The sequence below is a fragment of the Saimiri boliviensis genome, chromosome X (assembly GCF_048565385.1).
Source record: "Saimiri boliviensis isolate mSaiBol1 chromosome X, mSaiBol1.pri, whole genome shotgun sequence".
NCBI classification, from domain to species: domain Eukaryota; kingdom Metazoa; phylum Chordata; class Mammalia; order Primates; family Cebidae; genus Saimiri; species Saimiri boliviensis.
The window spans coordinates 14,574,295-14,599,651 of NC_133470.1; the positions used below are offsets into that span (position 1 = coordinate 14,574,295).

The 25,357-nt window shown below is 45.3% G+C and overlaps 1 pseudogene; it reads right to left on the minus strand.

The window, feature by feature from the left end:
• Nucleotides 1–9,218: 9,218 nt before the first annotated feature.
• Nucleotides 9,219–10,589, minus strand: LOC141582850 (protein FAM136A pseudogene; annotated as a pseudogene).
• Nucleotides 10,590–25,357: the final 14,768 nt, after the last annotated feature.

Consider the following 25,357-nt stretch of genomic DNA (forward strand, 5'->3'; position numbering starts at 1 on the left):
TTGATGAGCTGTATCTGTGGTCAAAGCCTTTATTACGATATCATCAGTGATGCGAGTGTGCTAGAAAATGCCAGTGCCCCGAGATGTCTCATCCCATCTGAGTCTGTACGCCTGGCTGGCAACTCTGGCTGCTCTTTTACCACTGGGGGCCAGAAGCTGCCTCCTGGGTGCACCTGCTCTTGGCCCTCTGCCTCCAGATGGCCCAGCTGTCCCAGCAGGATGCCCTTGGAGGACTGGGGTTCCAGTTGGGTAGCCTCACTTATCCAACCCCTGTCCCCTTCTCCAGGAGCTTCGGCTCCAGCTGAGGAACCCAGAAACCCTCACTGCTCTTGCTCCCCAGCATCGTGTCCTGTGATTCACTGGAGACAATGGGGTCCTGACCGAGGCTCCAGGGCTGATGCTCAGTGGCTGGAACGGGGGTGTTGATTTGAGTGACCTGAGACTTGAGTGATTTGGGGCCCCTTTTTCTCTCCTATCTGGCTTACAAATTTTTAGTCCAGAGACTAATAAGCCGTATTACCCTTCCTGTGAGTTTTAACTGATCTTCCTCTGGCTTTGCCTCTCATTTCATCCTTTTCTGCTCTGTAGCCCACAGAATTCTGCACCTGGAGCTCCAAGACCTTCCAGGCACACCTAGAATTTGCTTTGGCCTTTCGTCTATGATTTCCCATCGTTGAAATGTCTTACCGTACATGTTCTAGAGTGGGATTTCCCAAACTTTTAAACCAAGGCCTCCCTCTGTAGGCATAGAAACACCATGCCCTTCTGTAATACTCAAAAGTAAATACTGCGAGTAGTGACAGTATAATTGGGAGGAAAAGCACTGCTTTTTCAAGCTGCAGGAGGCATTGTCCTTGCAGTTGACTGAGTAAATGAAGTAGGTTAAAATTTCTGGGGCTATGGCTTGATGCTAGGGCTTGCTCACGAAGTGCCCTGAGGCTGATCGAGGCAACGTGGGAAAGCTCTAGGTTTGAGAGGACGTGCAAGTGAGAGCCCACCATTGAAATATGTGAACAGTCCTTCCTCTCTCTTGGTTGTTTGCCCTATTTTGTCAGCAGATTGATGCAACTGAACCTTGAGAGCCACACTCCATAGTTAGCATGTGCTCAAGTTGAGCTTGGTCACTCCCCCTGCTCTAATTGAGGCAACTCTACTGTTATGGGATCATCTTTCTGGCTTTAGGGATGGTATCAGCATTGAGGGGAGATCTTTAAGAAATAGGGGACCTAGCTCCTCCCCTCAAACTGCCTAGAACATAACAGATAAACCAGCATTCATGAAAAGGAGAACATCAGGGCACTTATGACAGTACATATGAGTCAGCACCAAGTGCCCGTAAGTGATGTGTCCTTATGCAACAGTAATGGTGTGTCCTGTTCTTCTGCCATAGAACCAAAGCACTTAAGCACATTCATTTCTAGAAATAATCCCTCAGGGACAACAGGGCAGCCAGGGTAGGGTTTTGGCCTTGCCAAGCCCTGCTACTTCCTTGGCCTCACTCCTCTACCTGGCTTTGGCTGGCCTCGGAGGCTCAAGTGCACTGATGTCAGGGGTGGGGTGGTTGCACATATTCCATGGGGGCAGAAGTCAGTCCATTGGTGTGGGATGCATATCTTACACCTTCCTTTAATATTCACATAAGAAGAGAGAGATTAAGCTTTTCTGCAGTTAACATACAGATTCACTGATGTGTTCTAAAGTGCTGGACATTGTTGGTACTTGCCACCATCCCAGCCCTTCTTGGTTCCTCCCTGTCCTTAGAGACATAAAGCCTGGACACAACACTTGCTACACTCCTTTGCTGATAGACATGGGTTCTTAGATTCTGCCCCAACAGACCATGTGCCCTGATTTGGGGAAGAGGGAGGTGAATAGAAGCTGCTTCCTTCTGCTGGTTGCACGGGACAGACTTTTGAGCATCAGCAGGAGGCACAGATGTGGGGTTTGCCAGCAGCCTCCAGATACCATCTTGAGACTCACCTTCTTCAGTCGTGCAGGCAGCTGAGACCACTGAGGGGCAGAGGAGCTTCTCTATGACTCTTGCACTCCTGGATTTCTAGAAACTTCCTCCCTAACTTTAGGCCCTACCTTCTGGCAGCCATATAAGCTTCTGATTCTGTATTAAATCACTTCCATTCTGAAGATTCAGAATAGCTCATATGTTTCTGGCCAGACTTGGACTTGTCCACCTTCTTCAGGATATCTATCCTGTAGAGGTGGCCGGCCGTTCAGAAAGAAGAGTAAAACTTCCATAGAAGGAGTGCTTTATATTATCTAGTTTAAATAAATAGTATATTTCATCAATCTAAGACCTCTTTGATTGTAAGATGCACCACTGTTAAATAAATGGTAAAGAAAAATGCCACCTATTAAACTATTACTCACCATTGATTATAATATGGAAACTGATTTCATAGCTATTAACGTGAAAAGATGGGTGGCTTAAGACATATAAAATGTTAGCTCATAAAAGCTGAACATGTGGTTTTAAAAGCTTAATGCAAAGAAACTGCACTAACTGAATTGAAGACTAATAATGGAAACCCAAGGGAATGGCAAGAAAATGGTAGAGCTAGTCTGAGCTTTGCAACAACCCTAGTACAATTTAAAACAAAAGCAATCTAATCAGATCTGCCCCAAATTTACAATTATCAAGGAGACTTTGAAATGTTAAATTGTATCCATTGTCGTAAGCAAAAAGCCTTACCACAAATGTGTATTTTACCTTTAGGTATTAGCTAGTACTAGGATGAAACCATCATATTTAGCAAGGCATTTAACAATTTCCTTGCCTCCAGCCAAGGAAAAAAAGGGGAACTTGGAATGATTATAGATTAAGAGACTTTTAAGCGTCATGTCACCCAAATGCAATGCACAGACGACATTGTTTAGATTAAAAGAAAACAGGAAAAACGCATACATGAGACAATCCGGGGGAAGGTGAATACCCAGTGGATATTAGATGACATTGAAGAGTTGCTATTCATTTCTAATAATGGTGCTAATTGGTATTATAAGATGGTGCCCCTACCTTTGGAAATAAGTATCTTATAAAAAGTTTACAGATTAAATGAGATGATATCTGGGATTGCTTTGAAATGATTCAATGGGGAAGGAGATGCAGATGAAACAGGGTTGGCCTTATGTTGGTATTTATTGTAGCCAGTAACATATACATGGGAATCCATTATACAAATCTCTCCAGTATCATGTATGTTTGAAATTTTTCACAATAAAAAGTATGCAGAATATGAAGACAAATTTCTCTACACTTGTCAGACTCCAGAGATGTTTGAAGTCAAGCAACATTCAATATACAGAGGATTTCAGTAGAGTAATGATCAGTATTTAGACTTCTTGCTTGAAGTTTCTTAATATTAGCCAAAGACAGCTGAGCCACCTACAACCAAGAAGCACCTGTTCTTCCTTTTGTGGCTGAAAAGAAAACAAGGTTGAAGTAATAGATGAAAAACAATACAGTGCAAAGGGTCAACTCATTCCTTTGTCAGCAAATAATTGAGAGGTGTGTAGAAAACAGGAAGACTCGAACACACAAAAACAGATAAATGGCAGGGTGACAGGTCTGCCGTTCTGTTGAATGAAATGATGTGTTTCTGAAACTTTTCAGTGTAGGGTGGAATCTGATGCTGCTTTCCTGGAGGAAGCGATGGTCAGAAAAGGAAGACCCTCATCCTTTCCCCCATGCTCCTCCACACTCTGCCGTCTCCAAAGGGGCCTCTACCTCTAGGACATTCTGGAGAATTCCTCCAAGTACAAGGCCTGGTTGTTTCAAAGTTCTTAGCACTCTCCCAGTTGGTTATTCCAATTATTACCTCTCTAATTACGTTTGCTTTTCAGACAAAAGAATTCAGTTCCTTTTTCATTCTTTTTCCCCCCTATACAGTTCTCTTTCATACACCTGAAGAAGCCCCTCATGACTCATATTTGCCAATATATACCATTCTCCATGTTGGGAAGTCTTTCTCCCGGAAGAGTCCACCTAGGTCAACAATGTCACAACAGTGGGTTTCCAAAGAACATAAAATCCCTGTTTTTGGCCAAGTGCAGTGGCTCATTCCTGTAATCACATCACTTTGGGAGGCCAACATGGACAGATCACTTGAGGCCAGGAGTTTGAAACCAGCCCGGCCAACATGGTGAAACTTTGTCTACTAAAGATACAAAAATTAGCCAGGCGTGGTGGTGGGCACCTCTAGTCCCAGCTACTCAGGAGGCTGAGTCAGGACAGTCACTTGAACCTGGGAGGCAGAGGTTGTAGAGAGCTGAGATCACGCCATTGCACTCCAGCTTACTTGCTCACAATCGGAAGTAGATGTTCTTCTGTTGAATGGCAATTTGGGGACCCAGGCTCCTTCCATCTGTGGCTCCACTATCCCTAGGGCCTTGGGTCCTTGGACATTTGGTGGCAGAGCACACATCACTTCTGTTCCCATTCCATGGCTGGACCTCAGTCACATGGCCACACCTCACTGTAATAGTGACCAGGAAAAGTCTATGTACCCAGGAAGTTGAGGAAATGGGTCTTTGGTAACTAGCCAGCAGTTTCCACTATACATCATGATCCTAACATTAGAATGTCACCTGTTCATCCCTCCTATAAGCTTGTCGGTTTCTCTGTGGCACCTCTCTACCCACATGGCACTCAAACACCTGGCTCCCCTTAGCCTCTTTCCCTGCTATATTGTCTTTACATCACTTAAACTTATGGCTGCTTAGATTATTGTTCCCAGCAATTAACTTTTCCCTACAAAGACTATTGCTTCCCATCCATTGCCATGGGATTTGTGGTTCCTCCCCCAAGGCAAATTCTTGCCCAGCCCATTGTTGTGCTTGGCCCTGAACCCTGCTTTGGCCTTGGAGAAGTAGGCACATAAGTGGACTGAAGAGCACCATATCGAGCAGAAGCCTTCCCATGGGGGATATCATCTCTCTTATGCTTCTCCCTCGGCTGTGAGCACAGCATTGGCCAGAGAGGGGCTGCCCCTACAGACTGGGTTCTAGAGTAAGCAAGAAGGCCTGTGGGCCTGGAACAAGGCCGTCCTGTGGCCTCCTTCATATTATGTGAGCAAAAAGTAGTGTCTATAGTTGTAACTTGCAGGGATTTGGGGGATTCATTACCATAGCTCAAAAATATGGTGAGATGCAACTGATACATTTCCTACCACAGTTCATTCATTCAGTCACTTGTTTATTTGCATATTGACTGTCTTTCCCCACTAGAATGAACTCTTCTTGAGCGCAGTGAGTTTCACCAGCTTTGATTCATGCCATCAGGGATCAACTATTTGTTGATGGAATCATAATCCTGGGCATCAGATTGAGGCGGAGTTTTTAAGTAGCACATACTGAGCTATTCCGCAAATGTCAGTGAATGACTGACATAAGGTGCTGTTTGGCCTTTAGATTATTTTCTGGTTGGTTTCACTTCTGTGTTTTACATACAGCCAGTCAAGCACTGAAACTATAGGAAGAAAGAAAGAGTTATTGGAGGATGATGTGACTCTGAAGAGAATTAAAAACTGTAAAATCCCCAACCAGCCACTGGTTTAACATGATACCTTGCTAGCAGCCATTGAGTTGCTCACTCTCGCCTTCTCACTAAGTAACTTTCGGAAAATGAAAATGACCAGAACACAGGGTATCCCTGAAAACTAAAACAAGCTTTTGCCTGTCTGAAATATTTCTACAACTCTCAGGACCTTGAAGCTGGATTGAGTAAATATGTACATCATCAATTCTGAGATGTTCTTTTTTCCCAGGTATGAACATCTCTGACATCTAGATGGGTTTTACAATGCACAGCACCTTCAGATACCATGTACTATGGTCATTTGGGACATGGCCATGCTGCACCACTTGCATTGTTCCTTCGGGCTATGTCAATTCCAAAACACCTAGCAAACCCTAGCCAAGGAGGTGGCTGTGACTCCTGGAGCTGGGAAATAGGGTCACGCATGTGGACCCCACAGGCACAGCACTGCAGGTGGAAGCTGAAACAGAAGAACCCTGATGGGAGCACACGCTGCCAAGTGGAGTTTTCCAAACCCTGTGTCAAAGAACCAGAAAGTGGGTGAGGAAAATGCCCCATAAGGCACTGCAGTCCAGCAGGCACCTGGGCATGTGAGAATGCACAGCACAGGCACCATCCCTGGTCTCAGGATGCTCACAGTCTATCTGGGAAGATAGCATGAAACATACAAACACCTATGTAACTCATGAGTGTGCAAAATGCAGCCGTGAGCGATCCACCAGGCAGCCCCTACCTGGCCAAGAAGATTGTGCAGAGCTTGTGGAGAAGGCGTCATTTCCACCAAGACCCGAAGGATGATGGACACAGGTCAAGGGAGGTGTGTATCGAAGGCCAAAAGACCCTGAGCAGGAGCAAGCTTCTGTCAAGACACACCTGCCCCTCTTCTAATAGTAGACAGTCTTCTAGTTCCATCTTTCCCACACATGATCTGATCTCTGCTACTTTCTCTCTTGCTTCTTGTTTTCTGTACCCACATAAGGTCTGTCCTACTGTTTCACTTCTAAATGTGATCCTCTCAACACATAGCCCTGCTCAGCTCTGTTTCTGGCTTCCTGTGATCCACATCTGCACATGATCTGGACATGCAGATCTTCCTTTTTTCCCCTGTTCTATACCCACACAGGTTCTGTCATTACCCTTCACATTCTGCCTTCCTGTCCCCTGTATCCATACAGGATCTGGCTCTGCCCATCTCCTACTGTCTTCCTGAGATTCATAGCAAGACGATCTGGCTATGCCCATCCCTTTCTTTCTGTGTTCCATATCTACACATGATTGGTCATTTCCTCTCCGTTACTATCTTCCTGTGCCCCAAACCCACACATGATCTGGCTGTGCCCATCTCTTTCTGTGCTCCTGAGAACTATACCCACACATAATCTTGCTCCATCCTTCCCTTCTGTCTTCCTGAGACCCACACTCACACATGGTTTTGTGCTGCCCATGTCTTACTGTATTCCGGAGGATCACACCCACATACAGTCTGGCTCTGGCCACCTCTTTAACTTTCTGAGATTCACACCTACAAATGATGTGGCTCTGACCATCTCTTGCTGTCTCCCTGAGATCCACATGCACACATGATCTGGCTCTGCCCAAACTTTTTTATCTTCCTGTGATTCAGACAAACCCACGATGTGTCTCTGCCCATCTTTTTCTGTGTTCCTGGATATATACCAAGAAATGATCTGGTTCTTCCCAACTCTTTCTTTCTGTGTTCCATACACATGCATGGTCTGTCATTGCTTGTCACGTGACACATGATCTGTCATTGCCCTTCACTTACTGTCCCTCTGATCCATCCATACATGATCTGGCACTGCCCATATCTTTGTCTTTGTGATATTCCTGCCAAAACATGATCTGACTCTGCTCATCTCTTTCTTTTTTTGCTGAGATCCATACCCACATGTGCTCTGTCCATTCCAACTATTGCTATCATCCTGAGATCCATACCAGCACATGATATGACTCTGCCCATCCCTTTTTGTTTTCCTGTGATTCATGCCACACATGATCTCACTCTGCTTATCTTCTACCATATTCCTGAGATTCATAGCTACACATGATCTGGCTCTGTTCATCTCTTACTATCTTCCTGTGATCTATACTCACATATGATCTGCCTCTGCAATTTCTTACTGTCTTTCCGTGTGGGATAGCCACACATGATCTGTCATTTCCTATCAGTTATTGTTTTCCTGTCCTCTATACCCACACATGATCTGGCTCTGCCTATCTCTGTCTTCCTGATGTTCGTATCCACACCTGATCTGCCTGTGCTCATCAGTTGTTGTCTTCCTGTGATCCGTACCCAAACTTTATCTGCCTATTTCTTTTTTGTGGGGGAGGGGAGAAATTAAACCTTATTTATTTTAAGAATGAAACCACTAGGAAAATATATCACTGCCTGGAAACAGTGAACAGACAGGCTATATTGTCATTTCAAGTAATAACCTGGTAAAAGTGCAGTGAGGTTGCTATCAAAACAATCAGGTCCCATCCTGGGGCAGGAAGGCTGCGTGTTGCAAAGGCCGCAGGCAAAAATGGTCTTTGGTAATGGGGGACTGCCCCTCATTTGCTTTAGGGGAGTCACAGCTCATCTTAGCTCAAGTTGCTTACTTTTTCTCCCTTGAACTTCCTGTGGTCAGGGCTTTGTCTAGATTGGGCTCTGTTCATTCAGGGGCTATGTAAGCAATGCTGGATTTAGGCTTTCACTGCATTCTGTTCTCTGAAAACCAGGTTTTTCCAAGTCCACTGCTTCACAACTGTCTTATAATCAGCCAAATAGCCAGCAGCTCCTCCTTTCTTACTCATTCTGAAATACTAGTATAGATCACAACCAAAACCTCCTTCTCTTCCAGGAGAAAATGTGAGGGCAAGATTGTCTTGTCATTCTTTCACAGACAGCCTCAGGGACCATAGGCCAATAAGAGGGAAGCTCTGTTTCCCATAATTAGTGTCACATCATTGCTCATGTTTTTGTGTGGTCCTCAGGCTGAAAGATGCAGTGTGTAAGAACTTTAAGAAGTGCACACCCACACCTCGATGGCCAGAAGAGGGTATCCACAAGAAACCTTTCTAACTCCTTTTCCAAACTACTCTCCCTCCCAATTCCACATCTTAAAATCAACTTTATGCCTTTGCATAAATAACACAAAAACAAGGAAATAAAGACCCAGAAAACTCTTTTCCTCTTCCAAGTTAGTGACCTCATGGATTTTGTTGCCCAGCTTCTGGAAAACAGTGTGGTGATGCTTCTGGGAAACAGGAGGTTAGCAATGAACAAAAACAGCTCTTCTCAAACTCCATCGAATCTGCCTTGCCAGCCTGGTGGGCCCTGTGGAGAAAGAAAAATTCGGTCTTTCAGAGGGCTCTTGCTTGTGACAAGGGAGATCCCCACTTCCAGGACAAGCCCTGGCCACAGAAAATATTGGCTTCAAAACATTCTCCTGTAATATCTCTGACCGAAATTTTAGCGCCATTTATTTTTCTGTTTCACTTTTTAGGACTGAACCAGTTTCCAGAGGCAAGTGGCATATGCCTTAAACTTGGTATCATCCTTAATTTCTTCATTCATTAACTTGGCTTAAAAGACTAAACTTCCCATTCCTTTTAAAAAATACATTTTTGCCCCGATAGCCCCAATCGCCACTGACAAAGACCTTTATTTCCCAGTCGATAAGACAGACACCTTCCTTGCCTTGCTCATAGTCTGGATGAGGTGCATGTGGCCATCCACACCCTTGGTCACACAATCGTCTAGTGGCTGCTTCACCTGCAGCCCCTTACCCCCCGCATCTGTTGAGTCTTTCGCTTTGTCACTGCAATGCATGTTGTACCTAGTCAGGTGGTCCTGGAACTTCTCCAGCTAGCTGGTCCCCAAGGCCTGGGCTTGAACCAGAGGCCCATGGCAGCATTCAGTGGTGCACTGGAACATGAGGCCCTGCAGCTTCCAGATGGTCTCTCCAGACTCTTCACCATGGAGTCCACCTCCTGCACTCACAGCTGCTGCAACTCCACTACGATGACCCCGTGCTGCCCCCATATTTCTTACTATCTTCCTGTGTTCCATGCCCACACATGATCTGCCTCTGCCCATCTCCTTCTGTCTTCTTGAGATCCCTACTGACACATGTCCTGGATATGCTCATCTTTTTCTTTATTTCTGTGTTCCAATCTCCATATGTTCTGTAACTGTCCTGCAGTTAGTCACTTTCAGTGATCCATACCCACACATGGTCTGCTCTGCCCATCTCTTACTGCCCTCCTCACATTCATACCACATATGATCTGGATCTGCCCATCTCTGTCTGCCTGTGTTCCATATCCACACATGTTCTGCCATTTCCTATCATCAGTTAGTGGATTCCTGTGCTCCATACCCACACATGATCTGACTCTGCCCATTTCCTTCTGTCTTTCTGAGCCCCGTACCCACACATGACCTGGTTCTGCCCATTTACAGCTGCCTTCCTGAGCCTCACGCCCATTCATGATCTGAATCTTGTCACCTTGTTCTGTCTTCCTGAGACTCACACCCACACACGTGATCTGTTATTTCCTATCAGTTACTACTTTCCTGTGTTCCATACCCATACATGTTCTGGCTCTGCCCATCATTTCCTGTCTTCATGAGATCCCTATCCACACATGATCTGGCTTTGCTCATCACATTCCTTCTTCCTGAGCTCCATATCCACACATGATGGGACACTTTCACCATCTTCCTGACATTCATACCCACACATGACCTGCCTCTTTCCATCGCTTACTGACTTCCTCATATTTATACCCACACATGATATGATTCTGCCCATCTCCTACTGTCTCCCTGAAATTCACCTCCAAACATGATCTGCCTCTGCCCATCACTTACCTTCTTTCTGACATTCATATGCACACATGATGTTTTACCCCTCTCTTCCTGCCTTCCTGACACTCACACCTACACATGATCTGCCTCTGTCCTTCTCTTACTGTCTTCATGACACTCATACCCACACATGATCTGCTCCTGCCCATCTCTTGCTGGCATCCTGACATTGATGCCCAACATACCTGCCTCTGCCCATCTCTTTCTTCCTGGCATTCATACAGACACATGATCTGCCTCTGCCCATCTCTTACTGTGTTTGTGCATTCATACTTACACATAATCAGCTTCTGCTTGTCTCTTCATGTCTTCCTGATATATATCCTCACATATCATCTACCTTTCCCCATCTTTTACTGTCTGCCTGACATTCCTCCCTGCACATGATTTGCCTCTTTCTTTACTATCTTTCTAGCATTCATACCCACACATGATCTGCCTCTGCTCATCTTTTACTGTCTTCCTGAAATTCATACCCACAGATGATCTGCCTCTGTTTATATCTGTCTTTCTGACATTCACATTTAGAAATAATCTGCATTTGCCCATCTCTTACTATACACCTAAACATTCATACTCACACATGATTTGCCTTGCCCATGTTTCACTGACTTCCTGTCAGTCATACCCATTTGTGATCTTCTTCTGCCCATCTCTTGTCATCTTTCTGACATTCATACCCACACACGATATGATTCTGTGCATTTTTTGTCTTCCTGAGACTCATTTCCACACAAGGTCTGGCTATGTTCGTAAGTTTCAATTGTACTGTATCATACACACACATAATCTGTCCATACCCATGTTTTTCAGTTTTCCTGTCATCCGTACCCATCCATTACCTGGCTATTTCCATCTCTTTTGTACTTTCTCTGTTCCATTCTTTGATAGATTTTTCACTTGTCTTCACTTTCTGTGTTCCTGTGACCCATTCCCACAAAAGATCTGGTTCTTCCCTACTGCTGGGACTGGGCCCAGCAATCCTGAGAAGGAGGTGACTACAGTTCCATCTTCCTGAAATGCACACCCGCTTTTTGTCTGGCCCTGCTCATTTCCTACTGTCTTCCTAAGATTCCTACCTACATACGAAGGGGCTATGCCCATTATATTCTTGTTTCTGTATTTCATACACACATGTGATCTGCTTTTGCCCATCTCTTATGTCTTCCTGACATTCATAACACACATTATCTGCCTCTGACCATCTCTGTCTTTCTGACATTCATACTCATACTTTATCTGCCCCTGTTCATCTCTTCCTGTTGCCCTGACATTCATACCATACATAACGTTCTAGGCTTCTTTTACTGTCTTCCTGAGACTCATGGCACACTTGATCTACCTCTGACTATCTCTTACTCTCCTGACGTTCATAGCCACACATTGTCTTCCTCTGCCCATCACTTAACCGCCCTTCTGACATTTATTCCTACATGTGACCTGCCTCTGCCCTTCTCTGACCATTTTCCTGACATTCACAACAACATGTGATATGCCTCGCCCTACTCTTACTGTCATCCTGACCTTCATACCAGAAGTGATCTTTCTCCACTTCTTACTATCTTCCTGACATTCACACCACACATGATGTGCTAGGCTTATCTTTTACTGTTGTCCTGACATTCATACTACACCTGATCTACCTCTGCCCATCTCTTACTGTCTTTTTGACATTCACACCCACACATGATCTACCTCTGCTAATGCCTTACTGTATAATTGACATTCATAACCACACATGATCTGCTTTGCCCATCACTTACTTGCTCCCTGACATTGATACCACATTGATTTGCATCTGTCCATCTGTTACTGTCATCCTGATATTGATGCCAGACATGACCTACCTCTGCCCATCTCTAACCGGTCTTGTGACATTCTTAGTCACACATGATCTGTCTCTGCCCATGTCTTACTGTCTTCCGGACATTCACCCTCACACATAATCTGCCTTGGTCCATCTGTTATTGTTTTTATGACATTTATACCCACACATGATTTTCCTCTGCCCATCTCTCACTGTCTTTCTGACATTCACACCCACACAGGATCTACCTCTGCCGTATTTTATTGTCTTCCTGACATAAATACTCACACATGATCTCCTCTACCCATCAATTACTTGCTTCCTGACTTTGATAGCCACACATCGCATGCCTCTTTGTATCTCTTACTGTTCTCACATTCATACCCAAGCATGATCTGCCTCTGCCCATCTTTTATTATTGTCCTGACATTTGTACCACACATAATCTTTTCTTGCACATCTCTTACTGTCTTCTGGACATTCAACCCACACATGATCTACCTCTACCCATCTCTTCCTGTCTTCCTGATGTTCATAGTTACATATGACCTGATCTGCCCATCTCTTATTGTCTTCCTGACATTCATACCTCACATAATCTGTCTCTGCCCATCTCTCCCTGTCTTCCTGACATTCATACCTACAAATGATCTGCTCTGCCCATCTCTTACTGTGTTTGTGACATTCATACCTCACATAATCTGTCTCTGCCCAACTCTCCCTGTCTTCCTGACATTCATGTCCACAAATGATCTGCTCTGCCCATCTCTTACTGCCTTCCTGGCATTCATACCTCACATAATCTGTCTCTGCCCATGTCTTACATCTTTTTGACATTCATACATACACATGATCTGCCCTTGCCAATCCTTTGTGGTCTACCTGACATTCATCACCACACATCATCTGCCTCTATGCATCTTTCACTGTCTTCTCAAGTTTCCTACTCACACATGATCTGCCTCTGTCTTTTACTGTTTTTGTGACTTTCATACTACACATGATCTGCCACTGCCCATCTGTTACTGTCTTCCTGACATATATACCCTCACATGATCTGCTCTTCCATCACTTCTTTTCTTCCTTTCATACCACACATGATCTCACTCAGCCCGTCTTTTACTGTCATCCTCATACCACACAAGATCTGCCTATACCATCTCTTACTGACTTCCTGGCATTAATATTACAAATTATCTGCTCCTTCATCTTCAGTGTCTTCCTGATTTACACCCAAAGATGATTTGCCACTCTCCGTGTCTTACTGTTTTCCTGACTTTCAAACCGACCCGTGATCTGCCTCTGCCCATCTCTTATTGTCTTCCTGACTTTCAAACCCTCTGCCCATCTCTTACTGTCTTCCTGACATTCAGACCACATATAATCTGCATTTTCCTGTCTCTTACTATCTTCCTGACATATAGACTCACATATGATCTGCTCTGCTCTTTACTTCCTTCCTTCCTAACATTGACACCACATATGATCTGCCTCTGCCCATCTCTTACTGTCTTCCTGACATTCATACTCACACACGATCTTCTCTATCCATCTCTTCCTGTCCTCCTGACATTGACACCACACATGATCTGCCTCCACCCATCGCTTACCACTTCCTAAGTTTCATACCACACATAATCTGCCTCCACCCATCTCTTACTGTCTTCCTGACATATACACTCACATATGATATGCTCTTCCCATCACTTACTGTCTTTGTGACATTCACACACACACACACATGATCTGCCTCTGCCCTTTGCTTACTGTCTTATTTTCACTGATACCCACCCGAAATCTGCATCTGCCCATATCTTACTCTCTTCCTGATACTCATAACAACACATTATCTGCTCTGCCCATCTCTTACTGCCTTCTTTACATTCATCCCCACACATGCTCTGCCTCTACCCATCTATTACTGCCTTTCTGACATTCATAGCAACACATGCTTTGAGGCTGTTCTTCTCTTACTGCCTTCCTGATATTCATGCTCACACATGATCTGCATCTGTCCATCTTACACTGTCTTCCTGACATTCATACCCACACATGGTGTGCCTCTATCCATCTTTTGCTGTCTTCCTGCCATTCATACTTACACAAGATCATTCTCTGATCATCTCTTCCTGTCATCTTGGCATATACCCCACAGATGATTTTCCTTTGCCCGTCTTTTACTGTCTTCCTGACGTTCTTCCTTACACATGATATGCCTCTGTTCATTCCTTGCTGTCTGCCTGACATTCATACCCCCACATGGTCTGCCTCTGTCCATCTCTTACTGACTTCCTGATATTCATAGGCAGGCATATTTTGACTCTGTCCGTTTCTTACTGTATTCTTGACATTCAGAGCCACACATGAGCTGCCCTCTCCCATCTCTTACTGCCCACCTGACATTCATACCCACACATGGTCTGCCTCTTTCCATCTCTTTCTGTCTTCCTGACATACATACTCATACATGATCTCCATCTCCTCATCTCTGACTGTGTTCCCAACATTTATGCCCACACATGGTCTGTGTCTGCCCATGTCTTGCTGTCTTCCTGAAATTCCTACCCACACATTTTGATTCTGTCCATGTCTTACTGTCTTCCTGACATTCATTACCACACATAATCTGTTTCTGTCTCTTACTGTCTTCCTAATCTTCATACCCACACATGATCTGCTTCTTCCCGTCCTATTGTCTTCCTGACATTCATACCCACACATGATCTGCCTCTGCCCATAGCTTACTGTCTTTCTGTCATTCATACCCACATGTAATTCATACCCATTCTGCCCATCTCTTCTTGTCTTCCTGCCATTGGTACCCACACAGGATCTGCCCTGGCTTGTCTCATCTTTCTGTGCTCCATCCTCACACCTCTTCTGCTCTTGTCTGTGTCTTTCTGTTTTACAAGGGTCCATATCTACCTGTGATGTGTTTCCTTCACTTATCTCGTTGCCTTACTTGATTCTGACACTTACTGAATATTGGACCCATCCTTCTCCTCTCGGCCGCTCTTGTGAATCTGCCCTGGCCATTTCTCCAAGCTTCTACATGTCCGGCTTCCTCCTGAATTCAGGCCCTGCCCTGGCGATGCCTCTTCCTGGGTTTCTCTGTTCCCAGGGTTTGGAGTATTTTCTTCTTTGGATCATTAGTGTCTCAGTTCCAATGTTACCTCTCAGAGAAGTCTTCTGTGACCGTCCCTCTTGGCACGTCCTCCTTCCTTGTCATCCCCTTTTACTTTCTTCACAGTGTTCCACGCCTTCGGAAGGAATTTTGCTCATGTCTGTTTTCCCTCCCCTTGCTGATCCAGAAGGTCAAGGTCAAGGCCTGGTATGTGTGGCTGCCTGCTCTGTCCCCGCCTCATGATTGTGCACGGCACCCTGGAAGTGCTCGGTGAGGTCGTGCTCAATGAAGAAGTGAATTCCAGGAGTCAAGTCACAGCTCAGCAGGAATGGCCACACACACGGAAATCCTCGGAAATCCACGGAAATCCACGGGACCCTATGGCAGAGGAAAGCTGGAAGGAGCCGCTGGGTTCGGACTGCAGAAAGCCGGCAATGGGTTAAGGCTGACTGCACTTGTGGGACCAGGGAGGTGGAAGGTGCTGGAAGGAGGGAGGGCTGGGGGTGGGTTCAGGGAGGAAAAGTCAGGTGAGAATTTGAGAGGCAGGAGAAGAAAACATGCGGCCTCAAGCGTGTGCGGCAAGTTTTGGGCCGGGGGCTCAAGTCTCCTTCAGGATGGGCTGGCCCGGCTCCCGTGTTCCCATCACCAGAGGGAGCCGGGGGCTGCTGGCCTGTAGACTGGGCTCGGCTTCGGGCACCAGGAGCCGCTGTCTACACCTAAGACAGGCGGGAAGAGCGCAGGGTGGAGGGGGGTGCTGAGAGGACACCGTGCCCAGACGCAGACTGAGAGGCGGGAGGACTGCTCGGGTGAGACTCCCGGGTGAGGACCACAGGCTCAGCGAGAGGGCTGGGGAGCTTGATCTCCGGGTGCAGCGGCGTGGCAGGAGAGGGCAGTGAAAATGAGACCATCAGAGGTAGCCCTTGGGCCATGGAGCCCAGGTCCAATCGCGATTTGTGACATTTCGCAGTGGGAGGAGTCATGGAGCCTGACTGGGGAGAGGTGTGGAGGCTTCTCAAGGCATCCTCGTGGCACTCCAGGGTCACAGGGCGTCCAGTGCTGGAAGCCAGGGAGCTGGAAGTCTGGGACGAGGTACCCCTGGGCTGAAGGCAGCACACGGACTACCATACCACCACATGTGTGGGTCACCAAACCCACACCAAGTCAGAAATTCCAGTGCAACCAGACAATCTGCCAGTTCCTGCTGGGGGCCTGTGGAGGACCTGTGTGGGGCCACCTGTCCTCAGGGCCGGCTCCTGCTGGCTTGGCCTTGTCCATGGATGCCCCTCTATGTTTTCCTTGCCTCTCCTTTCGGGGTCCCTCCTCCATCCAAGAGACTTAGAGTGTTTCAGAAAGGGATTGGAGAGGGAGAGACCTGCCCAAGGGACTCAGGGCTGGGCCCCCTCCTCTGCCACCTCTGCCTGTGTGGGAATCAGAGTCTGTTTTCCCCTTGGTCCAGTGAAGATCACCCCTCTCTCAAGGGTTGTGACAGTTCAGGGAGATCAAGAAGGGAAAGCGTCTTGTCCCAAAGTGTGCCGACTCTGTCTCTGCCTGTCTTCCTGCCTTTCTCACCCCCAGACCCCGCTGCTCCCTTTTCTACAGCCTGGCCACAGCTCACCCCAACACACACACTGGGGAACTGCAGCCCCAGCAAGTCTGACTGTTAAGGACGACTTCAAATTCCTTTTCCAAATTATTTTGAGCTTGGGTGTTGGAGTCACTAGCTATTGGCTCTGGGTGTCTGTTTCTCTACCCATAAAGTGATGCTGGGAGGATCCCATACATCGGTATAGACTATGTTCATTCACATAGTGTCCTGGGTTAGAGTATCATTTTTTCCTGACCGTGAAGGCAGCTGAATGATTGGACTTTGTCTCCATTTTGCTCACTCCATTCCTGGAGAAATGGATGGAATTTTTTCTGATCAGTAAATTTGGAAAGAGTAGCTGGCAATAATCTGTCCAGCTCCATCTTCTTCTGCTTTTAGGGTTTCTGGGTGGGTCACCCTGGCTAATACTGGAATCCTCTTGCAGACTCCTTGCACTATCATGTTCAACTGCATCCTCTAGTAGGAGAAAGATATTTTAACCTCCATCTTTACTCTTTTATTTCTCAACTTTTCAGAACCTGGGAGCAAAGAAAAGAGAAATTATATTTATTGAAGACCCCATGGAAAGTAGGTAAGTAGGTATCTATTTTAGTAGGTATCTATTTTTTTTTTTTTTTTTTTTTTTAAAGATCGGGTTTCACCATATTGGTCAGGCTGGTCTTGAACTTGTGACCTCAGGTGATCCACCCGCCTCAGCCTCCCAAAGTGCTAGGATTACAGGCGTCAGCCACCATGCCCAGCAGTATCTAATCTCTCTCTCTCTCTCTCTCTCTCTCTCTCTCTCTCTCTCTGTCTCTCTCTCTCTCTGTCTGTCTCTCTCTCTCTCTCACACACACAGTCATCAGGTTCTGTTGCCTCCTTCTCCAAAACACAGCTGATTCTGTCCATCCCTTTTGTTTTCATCTCTTGCTGTGTCATTTTATAAACATCAGCTACACACATTTATGGTCAACAATGGCTGTCTTCTTTAGGATGTTATGCACCATGAATCTAAAATAACATATGTAACCTGAATACATAATCATAATAGTGGCCCTCAGATCTCTAATATGACTCTTTCCTACCTGGCCAATCTCGTTTCCTACTATGTTTTGACCCATACACTTTGTGCCAGCCAACTCATCTTTATACTGTTTCAATCTTCTGAACACAGAACTTCCTCTCATGTCAAAGCCATTTGAAATAGATAAAGCAGCTCTCTTCTTTTGACTACTAAAGATCCCTCCAATGATCCCTGCTCCCTGGTATCTGTACCCTTGTGCAATCCTCTCTCATTCAATATAACTTGGACTTACTGAATCCCCTTAAGGACAGAAGTGATAAGATGTCAATTCTGCAATTACATTTTAAACGCTATGGGCTCTGTCTTAGACATTTTCTAAAATCGCTTACTCTAGAGGAAGTCAGATGCCATGTCATGTGGCAGCCCAAGAGTTGTACACACAAGGTCCAAGGTTGACCTACAACTTCACAGGTGAGCTTGAAAGTAGATTCCTACCCCATCACCCACTGAACTTTTAGATGAGATCTCAACCAGCTTGACTGAAACCTCATGAGAGATCCCGAACCAGAACCACCTGGCTAAGTTGGGATTGGGCTCCTGACTCATAGAAACTGGGAGATAACCAATGTTTTTCTGCAGTAATACATAGCTAAAACAACAGCTTCCTGCTTTTTCTTTCCTTTTTTTTTTTTTTTGAGACAGAATTTTTGCTTCGTAACCCAGGCTGGAGTGCAACATGTGTGTCATCACTGAGAAACATTTATTGGGTGATGATTACTGTTTTTTAATGTTGCATCTTATTTTATTAATTATTGTCTGAACATATTTCATAAGTGATCCTGGCTGCTTATGAAATCAATAGCAATGCTTCTGTTAGAAAAAGTGCAGGTACACAAGAAGTGACTCTGGTCAGAAATGTGATCTGCAGTGGCACAATCACGGCTCATTGCGCAGTGTCATCCTACCTGGGCTCAGGTGATTCTCCCACCTCAGCCTCCCAAGTTGCTGAGACTACAGGTGTGCGCCACCATGCCTGCCTAATTTTTGTATTTTTTTTGTAGAGATGGGGTCTCGCTATGTTCCCCAGGCTAGTCTTGAACTCTTAGGCTTACATGGTCCTCCTGCCTTGGCCTCCCAAGGTGCTGAAATTACAGGCATGAGCCACTACACCTGGCCTTCTGCCTTGATTCTAAAGGCAAAAAATGTGTTTGATTACTGGTATATTTTCCCCAAACCTCACTGCCAAGCTGTTCTCCCCTTGATTTCCTCTCTCCACTCGTAATAACTTCAGAATCTGATGGAAAGCTGTCTGTTGCTTACAAATGCACAGGAAATTCTTGATGGTTGGTTTTTGATTAAAGTCTTAATCTGTTAAATCTTAACTATGGAAGTCTTTGCCGAAAGTCTCAGTGAGATTTTGAAGTAGTGAATGCACGTTGCTGGAAGTGAAAATATGCAAAGTTCTTTCTTGGTATGTGAACCATTTGATATGTACAACCCGCTCTGGTAGTTATTTTTAGATCTTCTCTGTTGTGTAGTGGGTCTTGTTTTCACTTGTCTTTTGGTGTTTGCATATGACTGAATGAAGTCAATTCCAAGGAAGAATAAGGAGTTGCTGAATATGCTTTAGGGGGCAGTAAGGATATGTAGTTTTACTTCTTCTTTTTTCCCCTTTTGTTCTTAAAAATTTGTATATTTGCTGTTTACTTTTTCTATACATGAGTGTACATCTTACTCCTGTATGTGAATTTTAGCTATAATATATAATCAGTATTAGTGTCGCCATTGAGATATTCATTGAGTGAAGATTACTGTTTTCTAATGTTGCATCTTGCTTTATTCATTTATGTGTCAATGTATTTCAGAAGAGAGCATGGCTGCTTGTTAAATCAATAGCAATGCTTCTGGTAGAAAAAGTGCAGGTACACAAGAAATGACTCTCGTCAGAAAGGAGTGCTCTGTTATACCCTTTCCTGAGCTACCTAGTGCAGTCAGTGACACATGAGCATCCTTCTGTCAGGAGACTGTCAAGAGGTCCTGGCCAGGGTAAGGAATTGTGGCCATCTGCATTGAGTTCCACTCCAAACATTGTCAAATGTGTGCATTACCTGCTAAATGGATATACTCATGATGACAGTGCAAAGAATTTTAACTCTTTTTATTATGTGATTATACGTGAACTGCCTGATTCAGATATGGTTTGAATCAATATGCTCATATTGGTCAGGATAAGTCATGCTATGCCGCAGTAACAACAACAACAAAAAAGCCTGAAATCCCAGTAGCTTTGCTTGGTCTCTCAGGCAAATTCTAGTCCTCTATAGGTGCTGCTTCTTTGTGTAGCTCTGCCATTCTATTTTTTTTTTTTTTTTTTTTTTTTTTTGGTGGCGGTGGCCTGTGCTATTCCGACACATGGCCTCCAGGACCATCACATCAAGGGAAGAGAAAAGCTGGAAGGTAGTTCAGGGTCTTTTTGTTGCCTCAGCCCAGAGGTGACATGTCATTGCACTATTACTCAGATCCCACTGGGAGAAGTAATCATATGACCTTGCTTAAGTACCGGAGAGTTGGGAAGAGTAGTTTTTCCAAGAAGAAGAAGAGGAAAGATTTGCTGATGCAAATAGCATTGTTTCTACCACAAAACTGTAATCGTTTTCCAGGCTAAAGCAATTACAAACATGCTTTTGAGATGGACCAGTTTGGTGTCTTGAGTGACACTTGTGGGGTGTAGTGCATAGGTGTGCAAAGATGACTGGAGGAAATGGTGTCTGGCTGGAACCTACCTGTTGCTCCTAAGGAGAGTAGTGATCCTTCCAGTTATTGCCAGGCGAGGTTTTGTGCCTTGTTTTACAGATCTTCCAGTGTTTAAAAGGAAAATGGAAATGCAGATCTTCATGTAAAATCCCCCAATTTTAGAATACAGTCTTAAATATAGCAAAAAAGGCTAAACAAAATGTGCTTGCAGGACTAATTTGAGCTATGTGCTTCCAATGTAAGATTGCAGCTCTTTGTCCTAGGAACTTGGGATCTTGAACGGCCCTTTATTTATCTGTAGGGTAGAGCAAACCTTGAATTTTTCATAAGTATCTTGGCTCTGCCTGTGAGCATTCTCTCAGTCCAGGTTCAAGTTGTTCATCCTCACATTATTCCATACTCAGCTGACTGCTGGAGCACTTAGGGCCATACTTAAAGTTTAACACCTACTCCCTGCATTCCAGGTCATTGCCAGGCTGTGCAACCTAGAAACATTTGGTAAACCACAGATATTGGGCATGACTAAAACATGGAATGGGTATTGAGGAATTGTTATGAACTTGGAGAGCTAAGCAGGGCCTGGAGCAGGTAGGAACTTGCGTAGGTTTTGAAGGGGATCCCAAGAGTCATGAGGATAAATCGAAGGTGGTGATCAATGTTGGGGAGGCCACATGAACAGATCTGCATTCTAGACAGCTCATTCTGGGAGCTCTTGGGGTGGAGATAGGAGCTCTCAGCCAACAAGAGCTGACCATCTGTTCTGTGCCCTACCTGAGATGCACATCCCAGCCACATATTTTCCTTGGGGTCCACTTGAGGAATTTCTTACTGTCTTTTTCTGGGCTGTGCTCAGAAGAGCAAGTGTCCCTCTGAGGGTAACCTAGGTTGTTGGGTTAATGACCTCGAGAGAAGCACAACTCTCTCTCTCTCTTTAAAATGGTAGAGCAAAGTACTTCCAAGCTTGTCTGAGGTCTGAGAAGCTGAGCTTTCTTCAGTGGTCTTAGCAGAACCTCTGACTGGAGCATTCAAAGGGTGCCTTTCTTGTTTACTTTCTCGGCATTGAAACATCAAGATGCAGAATCCAGAAAGGTCACTGGAGCCTGGTCCTCAGCAATCTGGACTCGAGGCTGCAGACTTGCTGTTGAACTGGGCCAGATGGGAAGGCAGAGTGGGTGCCAGGGCCCACCCTCCGGGCTTGAAAGGGTGGGATGGTGCAGGCCAGTCCCCCACCCAAATGTAGGTATGGAGGAGGACATCTGTCAGGATGCGAGGTGGGTTTTGCTTCACCACCAGGAGCGAGGTAGGTGAAAGGCAGGTCCGGAATCACGCACCTTGTGGAGATCAGCGTGCACTGATGGTGTCAGAGGAGGCAACAGCCCAGGTCATGCCTCATTAGGAGGCTTCCTCCAGCTGGAGGCATAGCTGCCTTCTACCACTCTTGGGTCACACGTGAGGCCTCACTTCCAGGACCTCCCTCCAGGGTTCTCAGTACTAGACTTAGCCTGGGAGATGGGCTGAAGTTCTCAGGCAAATTTTACTCTATCAAGGCCACCGTTTTGTAGGTAACCACCAGGTGCATGGGCATCTCTGGGCCTAAGCTGGGCATCAGGCATCCTGACACCTCCCTGGTGGTCCTGGGGTGTAGCTGGGGTGCGGAACTCAGTGTCTGGCAATGTGACCAATACCGGCTATGTTGTGGGAATGCTCCCGGACCACCCTCTTCACTCACTCGAGGGCAGTGGCTGCCAAGTTGGGCCTGTGCTCCCACCACCCCTTCCCTTCCCCAGCTCCCTGAGTTGCATTCCAAGATCCCCAGCCTTCCCCTGCTATGTTCCTGTCGTCCCCCAAAATGTCAAGGCCACTACTTTAGCTCCACATCCTGCAGTGTGCTGTGTCGTCAGCTTTCATTTTAGCCTGCCACCAAAGCTACCAAGTCCCAGGCCAGCGAGCTTCTCTCTCCCCGGCTTTGCTGCGACAGTTTCCCTTTAATGAAGGCTGAGGAGGTTCTTTTCTGAAAATCTGGACCCTTCAGGATTTTCAGTCTGGGACCTCCCCAGGGATGTCCCAAGAGGTTCATAAAAGCTAGCTTCCTTCACAGGAAGGGGACCCTCTAGGCAGGTGCCCATCCCAGGACCAATCTAGGGAGAAGATCCCTGAGGTTGTTGCTGTAGTCTGCCAGCAGAGGGCGCTGTATCCCAGCGCAGATGAAGTGGGTAAGAGTGGTTTCTCCCCAGCAGGTGGGTGGAGAAGTCGGGCTGTTGTGACTTTGCTGCCAAAAAAAAAAAAAAAAAAAAAATCCTCTTCCCATGGTGGAGAGGTCAGCAGCTCTTAAATAGCATGAGCAAGAGATTCTTTTTCTATGTTCACCCCACAAACCCTTTTCTGTAGTTATTTGAAATACACTTGCTCCCAATTTATATAGCAGATGTGTTCTTCAGAAGTTGCCCACACGCTAGATCGTGTCTCAAGTGCACTCAAGAACGCTCCTTCATTCAAAAAAGAAACTGGTGTTATCTCTTGTAAAGCAAACTTCAGAATCCTAATTCAAATAACAATTCATTCACTCTAGGGCATCAGATTCTTATACGAAGGGTTTGATAAAGGGGGTTCAGCTGTATAATTTACTTCTGAGGAAGCCTCAACCCCCCTGCTCACCAGGTTACAGACTTCTAAGGCTGCATAGCCTCTTGGTGTCACTACAGAGCTGTCCCCAGGGCATGGCTTTCCATGGGCCTTGTGATTGGACGGTGGCCTCTGGATAGGGCCTGTCCCTGAGTGGCGGCACCTGAAAGCCCCATCCTCACCTGGAGCCTATTCACTGCAAGCAAGGAAGGGAACCCTGGCCTGTGTGCACCTCCTACTCACAGGCCCTGCGCACTTGCGTTTTCTCATCAATCCCCATGAGAAAGGCAGCTGAGTTGTGGTTTTACTGACAAGGAATCCAAAGCAGGGTGAGGTCAAAGAACAGTTCCCACTTTGATTCCAGGACCAATCATCTTACCTTCAGTCTTCTTTCTCCCAGCCTATGTCACTTTTTCTCCTGTTCTAGCAAGTCCATTTTCTTGCTGATATCCAAGGGATCAACCATTTTCTAAGGCCAGTGGGAAGGAAATCAAAATGACATTTACATTAGTTCAACTATTAGTCACTAGTCAGGAAGCAGGCATGAGAGTGCCTGGCTGGAAAGCCACTTTTATGGAACAAAGTGGAATCTAAAACTCTGCTTACTGGCACTAAAGGCTTTTAAAAATCTAGAATTCTGGTGATCTTGCTCTCTATCATTATCTGTAAGCAAGATATAATACAAACACGTTTAGTGTTCATTGTTTCTATCATTTATATCCCTTGCTCATGCTTACTGTGCACTCATTTATTGAGTACTCTGTCCTTGGTACCCCAAATGCACTAACTCACATACTTGAAGATATTTTATTATACACGATTCAGAGTTAAGGAAATGGAAGCAGAGTGGTTAAATGACCTGCCCAAAGTTATGCAGCTAAAAAGGAGCAGAGATGGGAATTGAATCCAGACTTTGTGGCTTTAACACTGGCACTCTTTTTTTTTTTTTTTTTTTAACTTTAAGTTCTGGGGTATATGTACAGGTCATGCAAGATTGTTGCATAGGTATACACACGCCATGGTGGTTTGCTGCATCCATCCCCCCATCACCTACATTAGGTATTTCTCCTAATGCTATCCCTCCCCAATCTCCCCACCCCTGCTATCCCTCCCCAGCCCCCTACCCCACAACAGACCCCAGTGTGTGATGTTCCCCTCCCTGTGTCCACGTGTTCTCATTATTCAACACCCACTAATGAGCGAGAACATGCAATGTTTGGTTTTCTGTTCTTGTGTCAATTTTCTGAGAATGATGACTTCCAGATTCATCCATGTCCTTGCAAAGGACATGAACTCATCATTTTTTATGGCTGCAGAGTATTCCATGGTGTATATGTGCAACATTTTCTTTATCCAGTCTATCGTTGATGGGTGATCATTAAAAAATCTGGAGATAACAGATGGTGGAGAGGATGTGTGGAAATAAGAAAGCTTTTACACTGTTGGTGGGAGTGTAAATTAGTTCAACCATTGTGGAAGACAGCGTAGCGATTCCTCAAGCACCTAGAAATAGAAATACCATTTGACCCAGCCATCGCATTACTGGGTATATGCCCAAAAGATTATAAATCCTTCTATTATAAAGACACATGCACATGTATGTTCATTGTGACACTGTTTACAATAGCAAAGACTTGGAACCAACCCAAACACTGGCACTCTTAACTTTTACACAGGGTCGCCAGCCATCCTCCTGCTTAGGTGTAGTGACAGGAACTCGTTCTGCTTCTGATGCAGAAATGTCTTGCCCTTGGGTATTTTCCATATTTCAAGAAAGAAGAATGCATGGATCTCTAAGAGAATTTAAAGGTTGTGTTCAGCCAGTTGAAAGATTTATAATAGTCCCATTTCATTATGACCCAGTGGGATACATAAGATAATGAATTGGGATGTAGAAAGAAAATACTGCACCTCTTTATGTTTGTTTCATTTTTTCCAACATTTCTGTTCTTTCACTTATTTTATAATGTACATATTTGTTTGCTAGTCCATGCACGTCATTTATAAAGAAATC